The following is a 23,461-nucleotide window of genomic DNA, read 5'->3' on the forward strand; positions in this document are numbered from 1 at the left end:
CTGGTTGCAGGACTGAAGTTCGTGTGTGTGCTTGTGTTAGGGTTAGGGTAATTTTATTCTGACAGCGAGACCAAATGAATCTTAGTTCAGGCGGAAAAACAACAGGATACAAAGACTGTCAGGGTTTCACTAACACCGTCCGAAACCTTTGCGTACTGATCAATTCCGACCCGAATTTCAACAGTCACATCAACTCAATTTCAAAAACAGGCTTCTGTTAGCTGAAGAACATATTCAGAGCGGAGGTTTTCCTGTACCATTCATACCAGAAGAAGCTCATCAATGTTTTTATCTCAGGGAGACTTCACTTTCATTGTTGTGATAGATACTTTTCATTGACGTCACGCCGACCACATGTTTTTTGTTTATGACGCCATTTTGGACGGCAAGATCGGGTCTACACATCATGGCGAGGGAGCGATAAGTGTACACTGTAATGTTTTGGCTACGGTTATCGTTTGATCTTTTATTTTGAAAGTCCTTTGACAAACGAACACCATTGAGACACTTATGCTGGAGTGAGGAGTAAGGAAAGAAGCCACATGTGAAACTCGAGAGCAAGTATCGTCTCGTTATTATAGTTATTATAGTACTTCTCTCAGAGACCGCATACTTTTCGGTACCAACTCACAGAGTGTGCGCGAAAAGTTACTCATCCAGGGACCGGCGCTCGCGCTGTTAAAAAGGCTATCGGCATAGCCCGCTCCCACGAGTTAGCAAACGTGCAGCTAAAGGCTATGGCTAGCGACAGCCACGAGGTACCTGGAAAGCGAAGTTTCACTGCATGTGCTCGTAGGCATATTGACAGCCCAAAGACCTCCGTAAAAATATGGAACAAGTGTGGAAGATACCACAGTAAATTAGCTTAATGACCAGCAATATGTAAAAAATGGTTTAGGTCCTGAATACAAAAAATAAATGCAAATGGGAAATAAACCCAGTAGGAGTCTGAAATCTGGAGACTTGGGTCAAAAAGTTGAGCAATTTAAAGATACATTTCTTCAGTAAGCCTCCCCCAACTGTGTCATGTGTGTACTTCTACCAATGATGGTCATTTGAACGGAATGAGCAAAACTGTGGCTATCGCTAATGCTAACTTCACTAAGTGAGAAGATCATAGTGGAATATGGCTTGCGCTAACCACTAGCGACACTGAAATCCCAGACCTTACAAGCTCATTTGGAAAGTAAATAGTCTGAAGTATGGGAGTATTTCGCTAACCGCCTGAGAACAGATCATGGAAATCCCGCAGCCGACATGTACCAGACTATTTGCCTGGAGTGCTTTGAAAAACTTCCCCGAGTCACGCCCGACATGTAAAATGCATTTTCAAAGACACCGCTGCAAAGTTAAATTAAGTAGGAACCGGATGACGAGAACAAGCTACTCTGACAAATGTATTTATTCTATTATTAATTAATTAATTACAACACAATATTATTATAAAACAATACATTTAAAAATATTTGTATTCAATAAAAATCAAATTGTCTATTGAACCGTAGGTCGGAATCAAGAAATGAATCAAAGTTTAAGGTTGGTGTATCGTGACGACCGTATTATAAAGACACCTAAAGGGAAAGATTGTGCTCGGATGCACGCACACGTGCTAATCCCAGCCGGGTCTACGCCGACCCTGTTTAGCGCTTGGTAGCGCACTCACATTCTCATTTTGCGTGTGCTCAAGCTGCCTCAGCGGTTATGCTGTATTTAAACGTGAGGGAGGGGCGCGAGGGGATCCGTCGCGGCGCGTACACAACGCTCAGTCGCGTGCGCTCGCAGCGTCGCGCGCAGCCGCAAAACACACCCCCTTCCGCCGCTCTGATTAATAAAGGTCAATTAGCAATTATAATTTCCATATTTAATCAGTCCCCCGTGGTGTCGCTCTGTGGCCTGCGCTTTGACAAGCAACTCTCTCTCCTGTCCCACTTTAGCTCCATGTCACGCTCCTGCGCTCTTCCCATCTCTTATGTCATTAGCATCCGAGCATCCTTCCTTTCTCCTCCTCCTCCTCCTCTTTCAGTCCCTCCCTTATTACCATGTCATCTGTCCCAGCTCTCTCCTTCCTCGCCGTTCTCTCCCCATCCCCTCCCTCTCCCGTGAATGACTCCCCTCATTAATCTCCTCGCTTTTTCCTCTCGCTGTGTTCTTCCACGGGCCTTCAAACCTCTCGCTAATTGCAATTAATCACAGAGGGAAACAGATGCAGGGAACAAAAGGCAACCTGGGGAGGGGGCGCGCGTGCAGGCGCACGTTCGTGCGTGCGCGCCCACATGTGCGCGACAAGGGCGGGGGTTTGATTAAGTTGTCACTCGGGGTGCCACAAAAACAAATGAAGGGTTGCGACTCCAGGTTGTGTTTGGATGCGTTTTTGTGTGCGCGACGCTCGCTGTCAAAACTCGCCGGGGCTGTGCAGGTACAGCCCCGCTAAATGTGGATCGTAATGAGAGCCCATAAAAAAAACAGATGAAGGGTCCCGTCTAAATGATCCAGAGCAAATGGCGTAAGTGCATTTAGTGCGTAGCCTAAACTCCTGCTTGCTAAGAGGAGCTAAGTGGTATTACTTGTTTCTGCATGTTTTGGTCATTACTCCAACTCACTCCATGTGACTACGTGTGCGTGTGTGTATCGCTCCACTCATGCTTGACTTTCAGTGAAATAAAGGAGGTTTAGGCTACAATCATCGAACTGATGATTTAAAAAAAACAATTTAGTCATGCACTGGAGCCAATCCGAGCTGACTTCTATCATAAGCAGTCACTCACATTTGACGAGAGCGACTGCGCGCCATCGCGCTCGTAAATCATGCAAAAAAAAAAAAAAAAAAATCACGGAATAAAATTACGAAGTTATAAGTAGAAAAAATTGATATTGAAAGACATCGCTTATTATGCGTTGTCTTTACATTAATTTACGTCTTTATTTCATAAACGTTGTTAACAAAACGAGCCTGCTCCTAAACAATCAGTCTTCACCTGGAAACAGGAAATGCAAGTTAACCGTACTGAGCATGTCCGGAAGTTCAGCCGAAAGCGCATGTTCAGAGCTTCTTCACGTACTGCCAGTGCATTTACGTCGAAAGTCATCAACATCGTGAGCCACGTCAAAGGAAATTCAGTTACACCGGGGGTGCTCAATGCGTCGATCGCGAAGCGGTTTTGGTTGATAGTGTGACGGCGTGCCCAAAAAAAAATCTTAAAAAAAGACGTTCGACGATCATTCAACTCGTCGCTTGATTCAGGTGTGGCCAATACGTCGAAAACACGCACATACTATAATATAATATATATACCATATTTACTGGTAGCTTTCATCAATGGATTGTCAATAGATAGCGTCGTAAATTACGCTAGATTATAAAAATACATCACGATTGGCGACAGGAATGTTTGTTACAATGTATCGCTAGCTTGTTGCCATGAATGCCGATTATGTTGAACTAAACTTTCAGCATTTTCAAAAAATTGCGGATATAGAGCGTTCGTCTTCATTCGTTGTCAGGCCAGTGCATTGAACTTTTATTCAGATAAAGTTTGTCAGAGCAAGAATTTTTATCGATGAAAAATTTTAAATACCGTTTATATCCAGTTCTACTAATATCAGTTGAAATTGGAAATGATCATTTCTGAGTTTTAAATTCTGGTTTTCTATTTTAGTTATGCATTTGTTTATTTTATTTTTAATTTACAGTTAGGTTATATTAATCCAATAAGTTATTTTAAAGTCTTGAGATTCCATCCCTAATCACACCCGCAACTTTATCTGCGAGCATAACTGACCACACCCGTACGTTTTTCAAATGTGAGTGACTGATCATAAGGCAGACTACACCCTGAATTGGGCGGGAAATAGTTTGACATACTAGATATGAAAAGATCAAACGACTCGGCATCGGTTGGTTACCGAGCTTTAAACCATCCATCAGCAGTACAAACGCAAGCACTTACCCTCCAGCTGTTGGTGCGGGCAGTCAGTGAGCCCGACGACTTCGCCCTATCTATCCATCCGTCCATCCATCCATCCATCCATCCATCCATCCATCCATCCATCCATCCATCCGTCCGTCCGTCCGTCCGTCCATCCATCCATCCATCCGTCCATCCAACCATTTTCTTCACTGCTTATCCTCACAAGGGGCGCGGGGAGTGCTGGAGCCTATCCCGGCGGTCAACGGGCAGGAGGCGGGGTACACCCTGAACTGGTTGCCAGCCAATCGGAGGGCACATGGAGGCAAACAGCCACACTCACAATCACTCCTAGGGCCAATTTAGAGTGTCTAATTAATGTTGCATGTTTTTGGGACGTGGGAGGAAACCGGATTGCCCGGAGAAAAGCCACGCAGGCACGGGGAGAACAAGCAAACTCCATACAGATGGGTCCGGGATCAAACCCAGCCCAATGCTTTATCCGCAGATCCACCGTGCCACTCACATGGATTTTTTTTTTTTTTAAATCTTGGTTGCAGAAGGATATGCAAAATGGGCTTGAGGCGATGAGACGATACTTCGAACATGAAATCACATTTACGAGAGCACCAACCATTACTCTTTGCCATTTTCAAAGTCTCGTTAACGTATTACTAGAATGTTCTCTTGAAACTGAAATGAATATTTGCAGCTCGCTACAAGAGTTAGCGTCTCAACAATTAGAGAAATAAATACTGTGGAATTGCTACACAGAGAAATAACTAGCTAACGAGCATCATCATCATCACTAACATCAGTTTGTTTACCCTCTGACGTCACTTCACAATGAAGAAGAACACTAATTAGCTCTTAATTTTATGATGAATTAATACAATTACTGTTGTACTATTTTTTTTTATTGACAAAAAAATCTGTTGTTAAGGGGGCATGTTCAATTGAAAAAAAAATGCCCTAACATTTCAAGATATGATATTTTTAGAGCTGTAATTACCAAACAGTGATACCGTGAAACTGCGATCTCTTTTCAAAATATTTTTTTTCATACCGTCAGAATCACAAGACACCACACAACGTTGTACGGTTATGAAGAGAACCAAAAGCCTTTCTTACGTTGAAATAAAATAAGCGGGCAAGAAAGAAAAAAAAATTCTTACATGATCTTGGAGTCTCTGAGCTCATTTATGATGTTGTTTTATTTGTTTTTAATATCTCTGTACTGCTCATGTGGTGAAGGCTTCTCCAATAATTTATGATCGTGGTTACAATTTCCTTATCGTGCAACGTGCCTTCCTGGTTTTTAATTAAAGTATTTGTTGATTGCGCCAGCAGAGAGACTCATCAGACGACCTTAACCCCCTTTAATCTGTGCGCCAGCTTCCTCCAGACGCACAAGCGCGTCGTCACCTCGGGGCCCCTTTTGCCTCGAGAGGTCACCAAACACAAGATGACACACACGACGTAAAAGGAGAGTGCTGACACCCGCGCAATAAAACCGAGGCCTGCGCGTCCTGCCCCACGATTCATCCATCACGGCTATCTGCATCGCTTATCAGCCACGAGCAGGAAGAGACTAAATGAAAAGGAACCAGAAGACAGACACATATTATGCCTTAGGAGCATAAACTCATTTTAACCAGACATATACTGTGGATTGAAAATCCCCTTCAAAAAAAAAAAAAAAAAAAACAGTGAGAGGCGGTACAGTGCGTTGATGTGCTTTAACGCAAGCTCGTTCTGCTCCAAATCCTCCCTCGGATGCGCCGAGTGTCCGACACAAAAGGTTCCGGCTCCGCTGCCGGTAATTCACTTCATCTTATTTCCTCACATGGCTCTGAGAGGATCATTGCGAGTAGTTTTGAGCCGACTACCCCCCCCCACCCCTCTCACAGGAGTACATGTAGGGCATCAGAGGCACAATAATGAAATCAAGCTGATCTGATATGTTCCAGAGGATTAACACAATACGGTGACCCTCACATGACCTCCGGCATCAGATGGATAAAGAGGGAGGAGCGTTTGGGAGTGGAGCACCTCATGAATTGCTAAGAAGACACAAAGCAGGTGTTGTGTTCGTGCTCTTGGCAAGTGAGGGCGAACCTGCGCGGCCTTTATTTTTTATTATTTTTTTTTTGTCTCCAGGGCACTTCGCAGGAGCCCGGCAGGAAATTAAAGAGTTATATGAAAATAAAAAAACTCCATTTTTTGAGCGTCGGTGATTAACGGACAGCTTCCGCCTCCGTGACACGGGAACTTCACGAGCGCGGCATATGGAGCTGTTTTGCTCGCCGAGTGAAAGTGGAGCACGAACGAAACCCGGGGAGAGGCTCCATTAGTTTGCGATTGTTCTTTACCTGCCGATCCAGCGATTTGAGGAACGACAAAGCTTTCCCTCCCCACCGCACACGCGCAAAACAACACACTCCCCTGACAATTCCTTCCCAGCGGGGAGCTCATCCTTTATTCATTTTTTTTTTATATATTACCTCCTCCGAGTCGGCGGCTTGGCACGCGGCAAACGCGGCACTTAACCCATTATGCTAGGTAACGCTCCGCAGAACAGTCGCTCCCTCCGCGGGATAAATTATTAACTTCCTTCACATCCCGCTATTTATCACCGAGCCCCATCGTGCAGAACCATTGCTCATATCCATGGCAACAAGGGCCCGTCGGCGCTGCCGTCGGATGCTGCTGAAGACGGGGCGGGGAGGAGATGAAGGGAGAAAAAATACCTGCTTTTGGCACGAGCGCCATTGTTTGCGCGGCGCCGCCCTTTTCGGCTTTAAACATCTTTACGTCCTCTTTATTCACGCCGCCGCTGCAGCCCTCGGGTGGAGAGATGGCGGCGGCGGGGGTTAATTGGATCAGAGCTTTTCCCGTCTCCATGGAGATGAATCATACAGTCGAGGTGACGGCCCGAGCCTCGGCGCTACGCCGTAACCTAATCACAACGCTGAACCCGAGCGAGAGGGGCGACGTAACCCAATAATACCCGCGTGAACCTGCCGTGACCCGAATCCCTGCCAGCGCACAGACGCACACGGGGTGACGAGCCGGGCCGGTTAAACACACCGGGTTGCATCCCGCGATGCCTCGTACATATGCGCGTGAGCGAGCGAGGAGAAGACCCTCACAGGTGTCCTAATTCATGAGCGTTTGCGGCTCATGAATAATTAAACACCAAATGCAGATTTTTTTTTTCCTTTGATCATTTACATTCATGTCTAACAGCATTAATTAATCAAACAAACCTTTTTCTTTATCCCCAGGAATTGGGGAGGGGGGTGAGCAGGCAGCGGTAGATGCGCACAAACGCGAGAAGCAGACAAATATGCAAAACAGACAATTCACACGGCAAACAAGTTGACTAATCACACCACTTAAGACACATGTGAGGAGACAATTATTTGTGATTCATGGTCGCGAGACGCAACTTTGACAAGTGAAGGTGACTTCTTCAAGTGAGATTAGTCTCACCGCCGCTAAGTAGTGACACACAGTATGCTAATGCACTAAAACAGAGTGATACAAAAATGGCAACTATTTTGCACGGGAGTTGCCGTTGCTATTAGTGGCGTGAGTGCATTTTCTGATTTTCATTCATTTTAATACACAGGAGTTATTGTAAAGTTAATGTTTACACATACACCGATGTTATAATGCTTATTGTCTTTGTGCTCTGCCCCGAATTTGTCATTCCAGCAGAACCCGATAAATTATGACTTGTGACAAGCACCCAGACATGGAAATTTGATATCGGATTCCACTGAAATTTGTTCAACTTCTGTAGGATCTACAATGATGCCTCGGTTCTCGCCCACAATCCGTTCCAGAAAACGGTTCGAGAAGTGAGTTGTTTGAAAACCGAATCGATGTTTCCCATTAGAATGAATGGAAAAATAAATAATGCGTTCCAAGCCTAAAAAAAATTAGGCTTCTTAAAGCAGTTTTTTTTTTAGCTTTGCCTGATGATAAACTGCATAGTACAAATACATGTAGCATTTAAATACTTTAAATAATAAAATTATTTCAGAAATATATATTTTTTTGCTTAAAATGAATCTTTTAGTAGTAGAGTGCGCTAGACTGGGAGTGCATTGCCGTATCTGTAGCAACTCGGCCCTCAGCCTCGTAAACTTTTTTTTTTAGCGACAAAAGTGCAGAATAACTTTAAACAAGCAACTTGCCTTCTTTGGAGCCATGATTGGGGTTAATATGGTCATCCTCGATTAGAAGAAAGACAACAGTCACTACCGGGACAGAGGCTGCGTTATGCAGAATAACATAAGTGCACTGGTTGCTCATTTACGGGTTTTTTTTCGGGGGTGTTTGAAATGACAATAACAAAACGTGTCCTGGGTAAGTCATCTCCTTGCGCCGCACGCATCATGTTATTTACGGCTTTTTTCGGCGGTGTGGGAATTCACAATAAAGCGTGTCATGTGTCAACTGGTCTGGCCGCGCGCAATATGTGCGTTCGAGTGCCAATTTTCGTTTTACAATAATCACGGAAATTGACACTCTAGATTTGACATCGCGGGCCACATAAATTCACGTGGCGGGGCAGATCTGGCCTTCGGGCCTTGAGTTTGACACCTGTGCTTTAAGCAGTGAATATCTGAACACTAACGGTGTAGTAACACATGTAAACTGACCATGTACCAATCCATACTGGCATATATTCTTGATTGTGGAAAAACTACCAATATCACTGCAGCTTAATGGGTCACTTGCGAAACTCTCCTTCATGTGTCTTCATGACTGAATTTTACTGCCCGCTGGCGGGGAGGTCACGCGTACCAGAAGGGAGCACAATGCAGGGCTGAGTTCAATTAATGGAATTTCTGTTCTTCGGAATGGGGGAAAGATGATTTTGAGGTGGAAATGTGTCCCGAGTAACAAGCGTGCTCGCGGAACAAATTCAACTTGTTAGTCAAGGTGCCGCTGTGACACAAAACACAAAGTGGAACACAGCTCCTAGTGTGAAGTCCCCGAGTCGCAACCGCACAGCACAAACCGCAGTCGCTCGCACGCTAATGAGGAGGTCACGGGCTTTTCGACACGCTCGCTTGGAGAGAAAGACCTTATAAAGATCCACTCGTCAGCTGACCTCCTGCTTATAGTAACAGTATCACGCCCAGCGCTCATAAACGGAGCCTGACTCCCCGCCGGTCCACATCTCTGACTCGCCGTACTCCCTTCAATTAGCACGTTTCTCCTTTGCTTAACCTACCAAACCGCCCCCCACCCCACCCCCGTCATTTCCGTAATGAGCCCGTTTGCATGCGGGGCACACTCGCGGAGGCCTCGTCTTATACAAACACAGACGCCAATATGTACGCAGAACCAGAAGCACCCGGCAGACTCGTCACTCTCTCCTCCTGTCGTCAATTTCCAGGAAGCGGGGAGAGGCACGTCCGGCTTGTGGACCGTATCAATATCTTCCATGAAGACAGGGGGTGGCGGGTGGGGGCGGGGGAGTGGCGCCCCGACTCACAGGCTTCTTTTAGCACACCTCGTAAAGTGAAATGATAGTTGAAGTGGATGAGAGATGTCAAGTTGTGTGTGTGTGAGGGAGGAACGGAGGATCGTGGGAAAAAAGCCGGTTGTTAACATGATGGCAGGAGTCATAAAGAAATGAGGTATGGCTCTACGGCATTTGTGAGACATGGGCCTGTTTCGTGTGCTTGTGTGTGTGTGTGTGTGTGTATAAAAAGTCTAAACACCCCTGTTGAAACACCAGGTTTTTGTGGTATAAAAAAAAAAAAAAAAAAAGATAAATCATTTCAAAAAGTGTTCCGCTATTATGCGACCAATCGTAATAAGTGCCCGAGACTGACGTCAAATGAAGTTCAGTTGTTCTCGTAGGCATTTCCTGGCAGTTTTGCTTTTTGTGCTGAGACTGACTGGTATTTGGAACTGTTTAAAAGTCCTTCCACCTTGTTCCAGGTGGTGCCACCATTATGCTTCTCTGCAGATATTTTCTTCTTTTGGGGGTGAGCATTGTTGTATTTGCACCAAACATGCGTTTTATAACTATTGCCCAAAAGTTCAACTTTGGTTCAATCTAACAATAAGAGATTTTCCAACCTGTGCTTGGGAGATTTCAGGTGTGTTTTTTGCAAAATAAATAAATGACTAAATAAACAAACAAACAAACAAATAAATAAATGCAAATAAAATTAGATAGATAGATAGATAGATAGATAGATAGATAGATAGATAGATAGATAGATAGATAGATAGATAGATAGATAGATAGATAGATAGATAGATAGATAGATAGATAGATAGATAGATAGATAGATAGATAGATAGATAGATAGATAGATAGATAGATAGATAGATAGATAGATAGATAGATAGATAGATAGCATTATGCTTCTCTGCAGATATTTTCTTCTTTTGGGGATGAGCATTGTTGTATTTGCACCAAACATGCGTTTTATAACTATTGCCCAAAAGTTCAACTTTGGTTCAATCTAACATAACAGATTTTCCAACCTGTGTTTGGGAGATTTCAGGTGTGTTTTTTGCAAAATAAATAAACAAACAAACAAACAAACAATAAATAAATAGATAAATAAATGACTAAACAAATAAATAAATAAATAAATAAATGCAAATACAATTATATATATATATATATATGGAGAGAGAGAGAGATAGAGAGAGATAGATAGATAGATAGATAGATAGATAGATAGATAGATAGATAGATAGATAGATAGATAGATAGATAATAGATAGATAGATAGATAGATAGATAGATAGATAGATAGATAGATAGATATAGATAGATAGATAGATAGATAGATAGATAGATAGATAGATAGATAGATAGATAGATAGGCGACCCTAATGGGACAAGCCGAAAGGAACAGACAGACAGACAGAGAGAGAGAGAGAGAGAGAGAGAGAAAATTTATTAAAACTTGATTGCCATAATGTAAAAACTATATTTTTAGATCACAAAAAAACAAACAAACAACTAGGCATTTGAACAGGGGTGTGTAGACATTTGTATATCAACCGTAGCTGCCTGTCTGCACTGACATATAACTTATTTACCCAATATAAACACATTTAATACAAGTAATCTATTGGGCAATAATGACCATTTTTGTCATTGACAATGTGATAGGGAATATTTATTACACACTTATAAAGGTTTCCTTGTTATTGACTTTGGCATGACAAGGTTCTAAACCCTTATACTGAGACACATGGCATCCATATCGACTGAGGTTTAACGTTAACTCATAAAGCTTCTTGCCCTGGATTAAGATTCACGCGTGACTCACAAAATCTTTTGCAAACAAGAGCACCTTCATCCATGCTGGAACTGAACGTGTGGACATTTCTATTTCCTCTTCTTCTCCTCCTCCTCCTTTCTTCTTCTTTTCCTTTCGGCTTGTCCTGTTAGGGGTCGCCACAGCGTGTCATCTTTTTCCATCTAAGCCTATCTCGTGCATCTTCTTTTCTAACACCCGCTGTCCTCATGTCTTCCCTCACAACATCCATCAACCTTTTCTTTGGTCTCGCTCTTTTGCCTGGGAGCTCCATCTTCAGCACCCTCCTACAAATATACTCACTCTCTCGCTTGTCTCTGAACATGTCCAAACCATCGAAATCTTCTCTCTCTTGCCTTGTCTCCAAAACATCCAACTTTGGCTGTCCCTCTATTGAGCTCACTTCTAATCCTATCCAACCTGCTCACTCCGAGCAAGAACCTCAACATCTTCATTTCTGCTACCTCCAGTTCTGCTTCCTGTTGTTTCTTCAGTGCCACCGTCTCTAATCCGTACATCATGGCCGGCCTCACCACCGTTTTATAAACTTTGCCCTTCATCCTAGCGGAGACTCTTCTGTCACATAAAACACCAGACACCTTCCGCCAACTGTTCCACCCCTCTTGGACCCGTTTCTTCACTTCCTTATCACACTCTCCATTGCTCTGTATTATTGACCCCAAGTATTTGTGTGGACATTTAGTTTGTGAATAATCTAATACGCAGTCAGCAGTTTGCAGACCCTCATCAGCTGCCATGGAAGCAAATAAATTGGTAGGACTTGTATATTTTTATTCAATCATGAATTGTTGAACACAAAAGTGCTTCTCAACTCAAGTCCTTCTGGTGGCAGATAAGTACGTCACAATCTTGAAAATATTTTATTCAATGAAGTACTTTTGTGGAATCAGAATCAAGAGAAACACCTTGGCGTGAGTAATTCACAGCTTTTCGACAATGTTGATCAAAATTGATCGGCATTACCTACAAAGTTTTTCTCAAGTGACTTTCTATGCGATACGCGCGTGCTGCTATACTACACTAGTTCACCCGAGGGTTAGTCAAACGGGAGAATCTCGGTTGCGCGCGTTTAAATATGCATGACGTGGTTACGAGTGGAAAGGTCGACAACAGTTTAGATTCTCCACCGGGGCGGTAAACAGACGCATTGCGCCGCGGTCGGGCCTTTGACACACAAACGGAACGCGCTTGTCGACATGCAGAGCTGTCGAGGAGTCGCTGAGAGGATCAATAGCGCGGGGCGCTTGCGCACCTCTCGCCTTTTCCTCTCTTCAAATCCTCGTTATTTTCTCCCGAACAAAGCGGCGGGGAAGCGGAGGAGCTGCAATTAAAAAACCAAAAAAAAAGAAAAACAGGATTGCATTTAAGTCGGGTTAAAAAACAAAACAAAAACTTTGCTAAGCTAGGTCGCGCGCTCATGAAGGGAATACAATCGTCGAGTGCGTCCGACTCAGCGGCACCCCGCCGGCAAGAGCTGGGATGATATGGCCAGATGAGACAGAAACGGAACGACGAGCCGAGGAGAGGCGGCGAGAACATGTAAAAAGGACAAAATGCTTTCTTCCCGGCTTGGGAGTGTCTCATTTTTTCTCATTAGGAGCTCGGTGGATAAAATAAGGCCTGATAGCCGCGTATTTCTCTCCTCTCACTCCGCCTCTTTTCTCTCCCACTGAGCGCACGCCACCTAATTAATTACACCTTATCATCATATTGCTATAACAACCACTGGCGGCTAATTAACGGTACGCCTCGATAGTGACCCCCCCTGTATTCGAGGGCCACGCAAGTGTTTGTGTGAGAGAGCGGGACGCGAGAAACACCCAGCAGGGGCGGACGAAATGCTGAAAATTGAAAGCGGTGACAACAGCGGAGGTAAGAAGTGTGGGGGTGGGGTGGGGGGGCAGGAACGTAGAAATGAGGAGCTCTTTGAAGTGACAGACACAAGGAGAGTCTGGGGGGCGGGGGGGTGGGGGAGCGTGGGGGCCGGTGGGGAGATAGATGGAGCCCCGCCTCTCCGCGCCGTGCTGGACTCCGACCAGCCCGCCTGGAGCCACAGAGGCCGGATTCGGGGTCCCAACTAGAGGGCGTCGCACGCCCGACGCGTCACTTCCAATCCGCCCTGAGCCTGGCCAGATTGCATCGCCAGGCTCCGATGGCCGCAAACGCACTCATACTGATTTTATCATAGAGGGAGAGGGGGCGGGCCGGTGTGGGTGGGTGGGGGATTGTTGAAGTGAGGCAAAGCCTAGAAAAACACACACGCAGCCTGCACAAGCCGAAAACCACGTAGACCACATGAAACAGGCTCGCGGCTCGACGGAGAGGGAGGGAAATGAAAAGCGAGAAACAGGGTGCGCTGGAGCCATAATTTGCTTAGTGGATGTGATTGGATTAGTGTTGGGGTCATATTATTCTTCACCCACGTCTCTCACAAAACACACACACACACACACAGTGCCACAATCTAAGCAATAATGGCGTTTGACTGTGCTTAGGCAGACTGACATACATGTCTGTTCAACTTCCTGCCCCCACCCCCCCAAGACAATGGCAACATAAGTGTAGAGCACAAAGTAAATTAGCTGTGGGGGGGAATCATAAATGCAGAATGGAATAAATTTGAAGGACACGCTAAAATTGTTTTGCTCAAATTAAAACAGGCACGTTGCATCTGCTCACAAAGAAGATGAAATCGATATTTGCCTTCATGCGACCGGAAATACTAGAATACTGTAGATGAGTATATGCGACGCACGTATTTAACACTTCTTAAAATATTTTTGTAGTTTTTGATGAAGAAATGTATAATAATCGGTTTAATTAAAATGGCTTATGTGTCGTTCTATACTTGGCTAATGAATTGGATTCTGATTAGTAAGCTACAGAGATCAATCCATCCAGTTTTATCGCCGCTTATCCTCACAAGGGCTTCGGGGAGTGCCGGAGCCTATCCCAGCTGTCAATGGGCAGGAGGCGGGGTACACCCTGAATTGAGTGCAAACCAATCGCAGGGTACATAGAGACAAACGACCACACTCGGAATCACACCTAGGGGCAATTTAGTGTCCAATTAATGTTGCTTGTTTTGGGGATGTGGGAGGAAACCGGAGTGCCCGGAGAAAACCCACGCAGGCACGGGGAGAACATGCAGACTCCACACAGGCGGGTCCGGTATTGAACCCGGGATCTCAAAACTGTGAGGCTTTCCAGCTGCTGCACCGAGCCGCCGAGTCAAAGAGATATTAGTCATTTTCCGCAAAGGATACAGAATGTATCATTATTGGATGATGTAAACCTTCTGAGGCATAGGTGTCAAACTCAAGGCTGGCGGGCCAGATGCAGGCTGCCACTTCATTTTATGTGCCCTGCGAAATCAAACCATGTTCATCAACTTCTGTGATTTTTTTTGCTGAATTCTTTACCCAAATTCCAGATAATAATAATAAAAATTGACAATGTTTATTGTTTTCAACCCCTTTTTCTACAGTGAAAATGATAATTGAAGAGATTATTATCCTTCTGATTTTAAAACTAGTTATCCCTTAGTTTGTTGGGTAATGGTAACATAATTTGGTGATGAAACATTTACATGATTTATGTCAACGGGGGAAATCATCACTACAGTGCGGCCCAAGACAAAAATAAGTTTGGTACCGTTGTTCCAAGTTCATATTTGGCTCAATTTCACATTTTTCACAAATTAACCACACACCACCGTGTTGTGATAAATTATTGACTCATCTGACTTCTGGAAAATGGCTTGCTGCCTTTGAGGATGCAACGTTAATGGCTGAAGAAACATGCCATATCCCCCCCCCCCCCCCCACCCCCAGAAAGTGAAGAGTTTAACTCGTGGCAGCGATATGCCTGAGTATTGTTATATTGCTTTTTCTACGTGTTGCTCCACTATTTGTGTTGAAATATCAATTGCTTAAAGGGGTCTTACACTTGTTAGCCCGTCTATGGCGTTTTGCATATTTTGTTAGCATTATGCTAAAGGGACTTTATCAAGGTTATGCTACTATACGTTGTTGTTTTAAACACAATATGTCTTTCTCTTTGTTGTGTTTAGTTTGACAGCAAGGCTCATCTGGGTAAGGCAATATACAACAGATTTTTTTTTTTTTTAATTGTGCACCATCTGCCAAACTGCAGCTCGCTGAACTTGATCTATCAAAGCACCACTGTACTTACAATAAGAGTTTTCCCAGTATGATCCTTTTATTCTGATTCTTGCCATTGTACTACATTCGTTTGACTATAACACAATTTAAAAAAAAGGAACAATGTGGGAAGAAAGAGTGAGAGTGAAAAAGAATCAAGCACCAGTGATCTACCGGCAGAGTGGAAAGGCCGTGTTCTCTGTCAGCCGTTAACATGGCCACGACTAAATTATTGAAAGCACACTGTCACATTGTGTATGTGCGTGCCGTGTCTTAACAGTGGACTGCGAAGAATAGGAGCCTGCAAGGTTTCCGGACAGAAGGACCTCGGTGTTGCCACCGTGTGGTTGCTGCGAATAAGACGCCGGTGTTCTTTTTGGAGACTGCACAAAAACGTGCACTCGTGCTCATGTGTGTGTTCATCAGCCCACGTACTGAGATCACAGTAAGGAAGACAAAAGGGAAATACAGTCGAGACCTAAGGAAGCGATGCGTGAATCCTGCTAGATGCATGTGAGACTCGATTTGCTCCAGGCCTCCCCGTACAGGCAAGAGACTTTAATTCATGTTTAAGCCACTGAGCTAAATGCGAATCAGCAGCTGCACATGCATTTGGAGCTGTTAACTAATTTATGAACACTAAAACTGACGAGCCTAATCGGTCTCGTCTTTTGGGGGAGGAAAGGTTGATCGTTTTGGTGTGCAGCAAAGTTTGGATTACCGCTGTACACAACTTTGAGCTCACAAAACATGACAGGTGTGCCAGCTGGTCCACCAGGGTCACGGGCCGTTAAAGAGGCGCACCGCATTATAAGGCGCACCTTCAATGGCTGGCCTATTTTAAAACTTTTTTTCATATATAAGGCGCACCGCATTATAAGGCGCATAGAATAGACGCTACAGTAAAGGCCGGGGTTACATTACGCATCCATTAGATGGAGCTGCATTAACGGCTCAATATAGATCCATATATAAGACGCACTGGATTATAAGGTGCACCGTCGGTTTTTGAGAAAATTAAAAGCTTTTAGGTGCGCCTTACAGTGCGGAAAATATGGTACCTTCATGTTGCTTTTTAAAACGCATTTTAACAAAAGTCGTATAGGTTGCGAAGTCGCCATGGGGCGGCTTCCTGTTCAATCTCTGAAGGAAATCAGGGACGACATGAGAGATGAAACCACCCATTTGTGATTTGAAGAGCAGGACAGGCAAAGGAAAAAAAAGCAAATAAGGGAAAATGAAAGCTGAGAATGAGAGTGCTGGTGATCGGGGAGGACGGGAATGGGGGGAGTGGAGGCGGTGGCGGGGGGAAGGCGGGGAGTGGAGGGCGCTAACAAGAGCATATGACAGCACGACCCGTCCCTTCTCCTGACAGGCTTTATTACAGTGCCACCTGCAGAGAGACAGCAAAAAGCACTTAGCCACAGCCGAAAGAGGAGAAGAGAGAGGGATGGAGGAGGGGGAGGGGGGACGGGAGGAAGAGATAATTGACATTGCAGGGTTTGGAGGGAAGCAACAAAAGGGAGGAAGCCCCACCAGCATGGCGGAGGGAGGAGGGGGCGAAAAGATTAATCATGCACTCTTTATTTAACGACCGATTTTTCAATCTCCAGATCAGTTGGTCAGAAAATATTACATTTCAGGCATGCAGGTAAAGGCGAAGGGCAACTTGGTGTTTTATCAGCATTATTAGAGGAAAAGATAGAAATTGTGGAATTGGTTAATATTACTATAACGCGTCTTCGGTGTTCTCATCAGATTCACTCAGTCATTATGAAAATCCAGAAGAAGAAAACCGATGTTTTATTAAAAGTGGGCAAACATTTTGGTAATCATACTATCTTTTTTCCCCATTGTATGTACGTGAATTCGGCATGCCACTTTTTCATATTTCTAGCAACATTATGATCGCCATTTTGTGTTTTTTTTTTTCCTCTGTGGAGGCTGAAAGATAACTGTAGAATAAATATTCAAACTTGTGTTTTGCAGTTTTCCGTCTGCAGATGGATGTGGATGAAATTACACATCCACCCTTTTGATTTCAGAAATTCAAAATATATTTGCTGAAGAGTACACAGTCAGCTCACGAACTGAATCATGTAGCTCAGTGAAGGTCCCACATGTGCTCATTAAATGCTAACGTTAGCCAAAAAATGTCCGCCCTCTCAGCAAGCGCAAATATTTTGCTGTTTGCATGGAAGTTGCCTACTTGTACTTGATTTTAAAAAATATTTTTTTAAAAAGTGTGGGAGTGTGACGAGATGCATCTTCTAAGGACTATGAAGTTCAATAGAAACTATCAACTTTTGGGGGGGGGGGGGGTTGAAATGAGAATTCTCACAGGCAGAAAATGCTGCATTTCTTCTCGTTAATCTGAGCAGATTGTCGTGACTGCCGATTTTGGCAATCAGCAATGCGTTCAATAACAACGAGATAGTAGATGGCAATGAGTGGGTTTGAGCAGTTGCGCCATCAGCTAGTGAACTCTTGTAGCAACATAAAATCTTGTCATTAAACTCAACATAAAACTACAATACAAATAATAATGTGTTTGTTGTACAGGAAAGAAGGGGTGAGAGGACAAAACTCTGACCTAAAGTTGTGAAAGTCACAGTTTTGTCATTTGTCATGAGCAGAATGATGCAAGATATTCGACGAAGAGGCGTCGAACAGAATGCAAACAGGAGTCTGTTTACATTCCGGGTAGTTCCATCATGAAAGAACGGGCATTTTGATCTGGATTTAGACTAAAATGTTGTGTCACACCTCTACAAAGTATCATGGAATGCAGTTTCTGCGTAAAATGTGTCCAGTAGGAGCACCTTCTCTTTGTCACACTTAGCAGAGGTAAAGAATAATATACATGTAAACATTTTTAACATATTTTTTCCATCCATCCATCCACTCATTTTCTACCACTTTTCCGGGTCGGGTCGTGGGGGAAGTAGCTTCAGCTGGGCTACCCAGACTTCCCTTTGCCCAGCCACTTCTTCCAGCTCTTCCGGAGGGATCCCGAGGTGTTCCAAACCAGCCGAGTGACATAGTCTCCCCAGCGTGTTCCGGGTCGTCTACGGGGTCTTTTTCTAGTGGGATGCGCCCGGAACACCTTGCCAGGGAGGCGTCCAGGAGGCAACCGAATCAGATGCCCCAGCCACCTCATCTGGCTCCTCTCGATGCGGAGGAGCAGCGGCTCGACATTGAGTCCCTCCCGAATGACCGAGCTTCTCACCCTATCTCTCAGGGAGAGTCCGGACATCCTCCGGAGAAAACACATTTCGGCAGGTTGTATCCAGGATCTCATTCTTTCGGTCTCGACCCACAGCTCATGCCCATAGGTGAAGGTAGGAACGTAGATCGACTGGTAAACTGAGAGCTTTGCCTTTCGACTTAGCTCCCTCTTTACCACAACGGACTGATACAAAGTCCGCATCACTGCTGATGCTGCACCGATCCGTCTGTCGATCGCCCGCTCCATTCTTCCCTCACTCGTGAACAAGACCCCAAGATACTAAACTTCTATATATTTTTTACATTTGTATATTCTTTTAATATATTTGTATTCTTGGACACTGTTATGGATCGTAGCCTTCAATAATTTCTGGTCTGACTCTTAGCAGCTGTAAAAAAGACGACGAAAGAAGCAACGCTGAGTGTGTGAGCGAATGTGTCTCAGCCTGCAGGAACACCTGTTTCCTTGTGCCTGGAGGGGTCAAAGTTGAGCATCTAGAGGTGGTCATCTCGGGTTTGCTGCGAGAACCTGATCTCATTGGTCAACACTGGGCCGTGACCTCGCGCTGAGTGGCAAAGGCAAAATATCTAGTCTGCGAAACCATTTGTGTGTGTGTATATATATATATATTTGGTTAGAGTGTTGGCCTCACAGTTCTGAGGAGCGGGGTTCAGATCCCGGCCCTGCCTGTGTTGAGTTTGCATGTTCTTCCCGTGCCTGCGTGGGTTTTCTCCTGTCCGTCTCCATGTCCCCTGCGATTGGCTGACAACCAATTTAAGGTGTAGCCTGCCTGGTGCACCATGAGAGCTGGGACAGGCTCCAGCACTCCCACGACCCTCGTGAGGATCAGCGGCTCGGAAAACGGACGGATGGCGTATGTCATTACAGCTGATTTCCGGTTCCATTTTAATTCATTGTTTGGCGCAATTTATGCAGGCTATGAGGAGAAAACAATTAAGGAGATGAAATGAAGAGAGGTTCATTACTTCCTAAATGGTGGCGGTTCACATCTATTAGTGCGCCGTCCTGCTGATGTATTTGCTGACGAGCTTGAGCCAAGCAATGACGCGCTCTGCTGGCCGTGAATCTATAGGTCTCTCCTTAAATCTGCTGCTGCTGCTGCTGGCTCTCAGACTGTGGATGGAAAACCACAGTCACTAAATCAAATCCATCCGCAGGAAAGAGGAGAGTGAAGGGGGTTGGGGCGCTGAAAGTGAGGAGGGCGAAGGGTCTGTTTCTCAGCCTGTTGGAGAGAGGAATGTGTTGGAGAGTGGACAAATCAAGCAGGAGTCACTGCACAATGAGGTCAGTGTGACCAGAGGATGCTGACTCACACACAGACAAACAAACACTTGAAACACACACACACACACGCACAGACAACGATTGAGTGAAGCCATAACCTCGTGCCCACCCTGAGAGTGGCTAATAACTGTGGCGCGGTGCCAAACCCACTGTCTCCTGACTAATCCCTCCCCCCCCCATGTCCGCCAGAACTGGCGCCACTCTGAAGAACAGGCCTCTGATTCTCAAAAAAAAAAAATAAAAAATCCTGTGATCACCACTGAATTAGACGAAAACTACGGCTAAAAAAACAGGCGTCTGTGGCTGCTCCAGAGCCCCCCGAAGAAAAGATGTTATGGAACCATTCAGAGGAATGCTGCAAATTCAGGCTTTCATTATTTCAAAATAGAAAAAGTTTGTAATGTGAGTTTAATTTGGACTTTTCCAGTCACAAGGAAATTGGCAATTTTTTTCCCCCTTGCCCACAAATTGCAGTCTCTATTATTGCGGTACTGGGAACATGAAGCAAATCAAATGTACTCCAAAGCCAGGTTTGATGTACTACTTGGTCTAAGAACCAATGTGGTCAAATGTACATGAAACGTTTTGGAAAAAAAAATGTACAGAATATCCCATTTAAGTGTCTGCATGACAAAAAGAGAGCATGAGAAAATCAATATGACATTATCTGTGACATTGCCACAAAATCAAATTTACCTTACACCTGGTCCCCACCCCCACCCCCGCCCCCCGCTCTTAAAGACGTACTCATAATTACAAATGTTACAGTACTTACACAGCACATCAATGTGTCATAATGACAGCGTCCACCACCGCCGCTTTAGTTAGCAAGACAGTCCGGGCAACGTAGAGCAAAGACGAGCTAGACATGGTGCTTATGTTTACTTAGAGTTAAAAAAGAAATGCTGTTGTTTTAAGATGCAATGGCTGTTGGAGTATGTGAATAATCATTGAAAAAGTGGCTAAACTGGACGAGATTTTCTCTTTTCCGAGTGGGAAAAGTCTGATCTGAAGCCAAAGTAGAAAGTGCAGGATCTGAAGGTGTGTCATTTTAAAATTCCACCTTGGCACACCCTGATCCAGGATGAAAATAGACAATACTGTGCACAAAAAGCTAATTCTGTATTTTAAATATAGAAGGCAACATAACATTAACCTTAAAATGGTTTGGGAGCATCATCATCAAAAGTAAAAAAAGTGAAATTAGATCTTGGGGTCATAAAGTCCGGGCACCCCTGATCTACAACCATCAACACCAACATTAGATGGCAGTGGTGCAGTAGGCCTAAATTCATCAAATTCAAGCTAGAGCTTTTATAACAAAAAAATATTGAATATTTTTGTAATATATACACATTACATTATCGGTTGAAAACCTCAACACTAAAATTCACTTAAATATAGTTAAATAAAACTGGTTTAGTGAACCACAAAAGGTGATGCAACGGGCCGGGTCTGCATGCTGGACCTTGAAATCGACATCTGGGATGAAAATAACCTTTCCAGAGGAGGATAACAACTGCAGGGGTGCGGTATTGAAAGGGTGCAAAAGAATCTGTGTGGACTTTGAAGGTTTCCTGCCACCCCACTGTGACTTATGATGACTACTGAGCCGAACCGTAACCTTGCTTGGTGGTCAAAAAAAAAAAAAAAAGACAGAAAGGTGGCACCTCGCCAAGATACTGGCCCTGTGTACACACACTTTTTATCGGCTTTGTGGGGACTGTGACAAGCTTGACAAGTCTTTTAGGAGGCTCACCCCACCTCCCGCCATGGGTGGGACACGAGAGAATAAAAGCAAAGCAGCAGAAGGGGTGTGCGCGAGCAGTGTCGTCCCTCCTCGTGCCCCCGCTTGTTGTCACTCGTCACCCGCTCAGTCGCTCGCCTGCCCCAGTCATCATTCTCATATCAATGAAAAGGCTTTCCTTGTAACACGTCCTCAATGGGTGCCCGCGTGACATGACAAAGACACACTGCGGTAACCTCCCGATAAGGGAACCGGAGTCCTCCTCCGAAAAAGCAGATGCCAAATATTGTGAAGCACGCCCCCCCGCCCCCCCCCCCCCCCCAACAGGCGCGCGGTGGCGCTCTGTACGCCCACGGCGGGTAATTGCAATTGTATCGAGCTGGCCGGCAGCCAGAGTGGAAACGCTGCCAAGTCCGGCGGCAACGTCGCCATCACAATACACTCAGAGCCTCATCTCGTGACACTTACATCTGGAGTATGTGTAAAGCGAAGACAAACACATGCGAGGACACACAAACAAGGCCGCCTAATCCACAACTCGACAGTTTTCTTTTGAAAACAAAACACGCCGCTAATGATGCGCGCAATATCGAAGCCGAGCTGTCGTCACGCACGATGTCACGTGAGCTTTTTGATACAGCCCTTCGGATCAATGCAGGTGCGCCTCGTGCTGTGGCCCACGAGTGTAAATTGCAGGTGGAAGCAGAATTTAAAAGTACACAACAGAATACATGCGCGCGACTTGAAACCAACTGGACTCCATCCTCTGTTCATGTGTGTAAACAGCTCCTGTTTTCCACCAGAGCAGAGGGACGCGCCGTGTACGTGAGCCACAATACAACCAACGGGATGGAGAGTACTTAAATAACGCATGAAAACGCGGCTCTCGAGCCCCGTGAGACCGCCGCCAGTCATCTTGAGTGCTCATATCGGCGTTCGTGCTTTGGCCTTTGTCACGACTCTTTAACCAAGTGTTAGAGAGCAACTTGCGGTTCCGATAGCGGGTCTGCGTGTACGGTTGCCTGCGTTTAGAGTGCTTTCTGTAAACGATGGGGGGATTGTGTGTGTGTGTGTGTGTGGGGGGGGGGTGGCGGGTTGGGGGGGCTTATGGCTAAACAGAAAATAGCCTGAGAGGGAGAAAAAAATGGAGGAAGCCTGAGTATGCAGGAACGTCGATCAGGAGGCAGATTGGGAAGTGATAAATAAGAGTGTTGAAATAGTAAGATAAAGAGAAGTGGGTGGGGAAATACTTATAACGTACATTTTAAAGGTCAAGTGTCATGAAATGGATGATTTTTAGAATATTAATGGAAAAACGGCAGTATGCACCCATCCGTTTTTTCACCACAAAACCCGATTTTGACGTATATGGCTTTTTGTAACTCCCATGAAAATCCTCTCGAGGGATTTGTTTTCGACAAGAAGCAGGAAGTGACGGAGGCAGAAGCGCGCTCAAGCGGACTTGTTTGTTTCTATTAGTTTTACCTGCGGGAAGATAGCTCGTTGTTTCTTAGTGTTAGCCAAAATGCTGGCTCGTTGCATTCCTGGATATTGCTCAAACACTCAGGAGGATGGATTTACTCTTCATACTTTTCAAAAAGACCCGGTTCGTTGTGAAAAATGGATTGCACGGGTGCAAAGGACGAGAGCTTCGTGGGTTCCAAAAGACAGGTAGGAGTGTATACAGCTGCTAAAAAAAAATAATAGTTTGGGGGGTACCACATAATCCATCTCTCATAACGTAACCTAAGGTCCGCGTATGTATGACAGGGGTGCTAAAT

General features: G+C 44.8%; 1 protein-coding gene across 3 annotated transcripts in view; it reads right to left on the reverse strand.

The window, feature by feature from the left end:
* The window catches only part of LOC133497924 (uncharacterized), a 117,848-nt gene that overhangs the window by 21,344 nt on the left and 73,043 nt on the right, over positions 1-23,461 (reverse strand). The window contains exon 3 of one of the 3 annotated variants that reach the window (XM_061814198.1): positions 19,647-19,871. The exons of the other annotated variants lie outside the window; for them this stretch is intronic. The gene's annotated coding sequence lies outside the window, so the exon portion shown is untranslated. Of the gene's footprint in view, positions 1-19,646; positions 19,872-23,461 lie in introns of those variants that run through there. 3 annotated transcript variants of the gene reach the window in all.

The sequence above is a fragment of the Syngnathoides biaculeatus genome, chromosome 3 (assembly GCF_019802595.1).
Source record: "Syngnathoides biaculeatus isolate LvHL_M chromosome 3, ASM1980259v1, whole genome shotgun sequence".
NCBI lineage: Eukaryota > Metazoa > Chordata > Actinopteri > Syngnathiformes > Syngnathidae > Syngnathoides > Syngnathoides biaculeatus.